The following is a 4,992-nucleotide window of genomic DNA, read 5'->3' on the forward strand; positions in this document are numbered from 1 at the left end:
CTGTAAAACTATGTAACTGTTGTCTATTAACATTCCAGAGGGATTAAAATACTAGAACATCTGTGGTTGGTAAGAAATAACAGTTCTCTGATTATACTTTATATTTCAAAGTGCTTAATATTCAGATATAATTATAATAATTAAGCTTGCTGCTCTCCCTGCAATGCTAATGTCACTGCTCTTCTCTACTGTTTGTTCAACAATTCAAGTTTAGAGGGCAAAGTAGAAAGATAGATGGGTGAAGAGGACAACCATTATATTGGCTCTGGCCTTCTGAGCTCAATGAGGACCCAGGACATGAGGGAACCTTTTCTGTGACACCTTATAACTCTGGGGAGTCTCCCAGTCTCCTGAGCAGGGAGATCGTGGACCACAGAGGATGAAAATCAGCAATGTATAATGTGCCTAAAGAGAGTCACCAACACAGAAAAGTCTCCCAAGCTTTCACAGAAAGCAACTTCATCCAGCGGTGTCTGTGACTCATCCTGATGGCTGACAGTGACAGAAGAACTGAGAGGCACTGTACATGGTTCCATGGTAAATCCCAAGGAAACTTAACTGACCTTGATAGATAGCAAGAGTTTAATTTTGATTAATATAGGTCTCATTTTAACTTGGTCTTGACTACCCAGCAGAAAAGTATACCACCAGATGTATAAAACAATGCCATAATAACAAGCTAGGTATAGGAAGTGACTTCAATCACTAACCCCTTCTGGCAAATTCTAGCTACACCGGTAACTGACCACAGTTATGGGCCATTAAGGAAAACAACATAAAGTCTATAAAAGCTCAACAAAAACGTTAAATATTTAATAATCCGCTAAAACTAGAGAGACTTATGACAGTGTATCAGACACCATCAGTAGAGAGGTCTAACAGACAGTGCATGGCAATCACTATTTCAGTCCCATAAAAAGTTTCTAGACTGCTGTTTCCCAAATCTGCTTTTCCATTCTGTGTTCATGCTTTGGTTATACATGCTCTAAGTTCTCAAAAAATGGTTTGTTTTCCAAACTCCAAATGATCGTACAGAGAAAAACCAGTGATAAATATGCTAGCTTTGTTGTACTGGGACCCACCAGATCAACCTCATAAAGAGAGTTCATAACCAAAGAAACAGAAGTGAGACTTCTTTCTTCTTTCTGCTGTCATTAAGGTTAGATTTATCTTTCTAAATCCTTTTTTAAGTTGGGTCAAACAGTATTTACTCTCTCTTGTGTCTGGTTTCTTTCCTTCAGTGTACTGTTTATGACTCATTGTATTGTTTTATTAATCAGTCATTTCCTTTTATTTCTGAGTAGTATTCCATAATGGAATGTATGGCTATGCCACAGTATATTTACTCTTTCATAGGCAATGGATCAGAGTTGCTTACAGTCTGAGTCTATGGTGAATAAAGCACTGGTGGATATTTGTATGCCTAGGGAGTAATTTTTTTAAAATTTCCTTGTAACCATAGGTGGTTCTGTCCCCAGCCCTGGTTCTAAGAATCCTATGACTCCTGCTACTTACTGCTACCCTTCATTTTGTCTGTCAATACCAGCTAGATGGAGCCAAGACTATACTGAACAGAATAGCCCTGCTGCTTCTTCTATTCCATTGTCTAAATCTAATCATAAAATACTACTAGAATATGACAGTGTCAGACAGTTGTCCTGGGTACAGAAATACAGAGGATTAAATAGTATAAGCTTCCAAACTGGTTTTTCATTTTATGAGAGAGACTGGGAAAAGAATTTTAGATGGGCTTTTTACAAGTGTTAAGTATCTAGGTACATCAACTTCACTAAGCTTCATTTTTTACCCAATCTGGAAAAGAAATAAAATAGTGCAGAATGTGAGAATTAAAGGAGTTCATCTATTCTGTATGTATTTGTTGAGAACTCTGTCCTAGGCTCTGGGGATAGAGCAGTGGGCAAAACAAAAGGGCCTGACCTCATGGAGCTTATTTATATTCTAGATTAGGGAGATGACAGAATCAAAATAAAAATTTAGAGTCAATAGTGCTAACTGAGTTGGAGAAAAATATAGCAGGGAAAGAGGGGGACAAAAGGCTATAGCCCATCCTTGGATGAGAGTTGCTTTAAACTAGAGATTGATCTCTCTCCTCTGTCTCTCGTGTTATCTCAGTGTCAGCTGTACTTTAAGTGCTGCATCAGTGTTTCCAGAATGGAAAGAATGACTAAAAGCCAGCGTTGAGAAGTTTATCTCATGAAATCATTGTGATACTGCTTACCTGGACACTTTCCCTTGCTTCCAGACTGGTCATATTTATGTCAGCAAGAATGGTGCCCTTACATTCTCCTTGTTCTTTCTGGATCCTTAAGCATTGTATTCTTACCTTTTCTTGGAACTCAGAATTCTTTTACTATGCCTTCTAAATTATGACATATTTGTTTTCAAAAGGTACATGCATTTTCAAGCCCTTGCTGAATGAATAGTGCAGGAAACAATTGCACAAATGATTTATCATGTCAGTACTTTTTTTTTTTTTTTTTCGAGACAGGGTTATCCTTATGTACTCTAGGCTGGTCTTAAACTTGCTTATGTAGCCCAGGCTGTCTTCGAACTCGTGGCAAAAATATCCAACACTCAAAGTTAAAGGGGAAAATGTTTATTTAGCTCAGTTTGTAGAGGTTTTCAGTCCATAATCAGCTTGTTCTAAGGCAGGGTGGCACATAGCAGAAAGGCAATAGTTAAAGGTGGCAGAAGACAGCAAAAGCAACAAGGGACAGAGACAAGACTTTTCTGTATCTTATATTGTATCCAGTCTACCAGGATTAGGGTGGTTCCAATCCAGTCAGTGTACTGATCGAACAATCACCCACCCTTAATTCCAGCATCCTTTATCTCAGCATTGTACACACTCTAGATTCAATCACACACTCTAGATTCAGCCACCTCTGGAAAAAAATCTATGACTGCATGAGGCTTTGGGGGGACATCTTGATACAAACTCTAACAGTGAACCTCCTGCCTCAGCCTCCCAAGTGCTGGGATTACAGGTATATGACACCATGCCCAGCTGTGTCAGTTTGTATAATGAGGAGTTTTGATATTCTACAGCATCAGGAAAACTGGCACGCTTATGCTACAGATAATTAAAGTCACACTTTAGAACAGTATTCAGTGTCAGGGGACAATGTGCTTAATATAGAGTGAAAAGAGGTAAAATAAAATAGTATGCCTTCTCATACATATAAAATACAGCAGGCCTTCCAGGTAATTGCAATGTTTGCTTCTTGTGTTCTCCTCATATTTTGCATCAAGCCATATTATTGTATTAATCATTCCTATGCCCCTATTAATTTTAACGTACCATAAATTCATTATAAAAGGAAAAGGAAAAATTTATCTACATGATGGGCTGATAAAGGAAAATATTTATTTAAGGTCTACAAAATATGACAGAATTAAGACACAGTTGGAAGATAAGACAGACCTAAACCAGCGTATTGGAAACAATCAACCTCCAGGGTGTAGGAAGAACAAAGTAGATAATGTATGCAAAAATATTTTGAATTGCTTGTGTAATTCTAAAGCTTAATACTGGTGTCATTCATTACAAATATCACAAGTGTGGGGACTTGGTTTACTGCTCTATTACCCACCACAAAACGTTCAATAAACATTATGGAAATTATTTTGTTTCGGTAATGAGTAATTATTTTACAGGAAAAAAACTGTTACCATCGAATGATTTTTTTTTTTTTCTCCACAATTCCCTCAGGTTAAAATCTGAATACCTGTCATTGAAGGCTTAACCAATCCAGGTGACAATATTCTTTTCTACCCCAATAACATAACACATACTACCTCCTCTCAAGCCTCTCAAGGATAGTACCTCCTCAACGAGATGCCGTCCTGTTTCTCCTGAAATCTTTAAAATGCCAGCTGAAATCTAAAATCTTTGAGTATATAAACACCTTTATTTGACTTAGACTGCTATTTAAAAAACTCTCAGTACTGTTCTCATTTTTGTGTTTCTCTTCCTAAGGCCTGTGGCAGTTCTGTACATGCTAAGTATCCAGCACACAGTTCTTGATTTATTTTCACAACACTCCATCGGGGCACAATTTTTAATCCAGTGAAGGTAAATCAACATTCTGAAACTCCAGCCTTGCCTCATGTTGAGGTGCAATTATTGTTTTGAGTCATTTTTAAAAAGTATTCTTTCCATTAAAAGCAGTTTGTCATAAAAACTACGCCAATAGTATCAGTGCACTGGGAATACCGGGAACAAGGAGTCGGCTCTCCACTTCCAGTAACGTTTCGGGGATTCTGTTTTGTGGGGATTGCATTTGCCCGAGGCGCCAGCAAAGCGTCCTCCCCAGAACTTCTGCACTCGGTAAGGTGGGAACACCGGCCACCCGCCCTGTGGACATGAAACCCCGCCATGCCTCATCCCTAAGTCGTTCCGGGGGTAGCGAACCAGGCGCTGAGGAAGCTGCAGCCCATCCCCGAAGGGCCGGGCAGAGCTGAGCTCTGCACGTCGGGCGCGGGACTCGGGTGCAGCGCGCGCTCGGCGGCGCTCTGGGCTCGCACACCTAAGGACGCTTGCCCTGAAGGCTCCTGTTTTTGTTTTAATCCTAAGCCGACCCTGCTAGAGCCGTGGCTCTTGCGTGCCCATCACAGGACCCCTTCGAGGCCGCGGAGAATTACGACTTCAGACGCGAGCGCAGGACGCCCGCGCCGAGACCCGCAGGCTGACAGCTGTGCGCGGCGCCCGGGAAACTTGCGCCTTAGCGCGGGGCGCACAGCACGGAAGCAGCCGCGCAGAGGCGGAGGTCGCCCAGCCGAACTGCCCTCTTTTCTCTATTTTGGGCTGGCAGAGGGAAGGCGGAGGAGGGAGCGGGAGCGCCGGGCAGCGCCTCTGCCACAGGGCTCGGCGTCGCGCGCCGGCCGCTTCCCGAACGCTCCGGCGCGGCCAGGCCCCGCCCTCCGGGGCTTCCCCACCGCCCCTCATTTGCATGGCGCAGCCCCTCCCCC

Source organism: Chinchilla lanigera, unplaced genomic scaffold (genome assembly GCF_000276665.1).
Source record: "Chinchilla lanigera isolate Chin_1 unplaced genomic scaffold, ChiLan1.0 scaffold00056, whole genome shotgun sequence".
Lineage (NCBI taxonomy): Eukaryota > Metazoa > Chordata > Mammalia > Rodentia > Chinchillidae > Chinchilla > Chinchilla lanigera.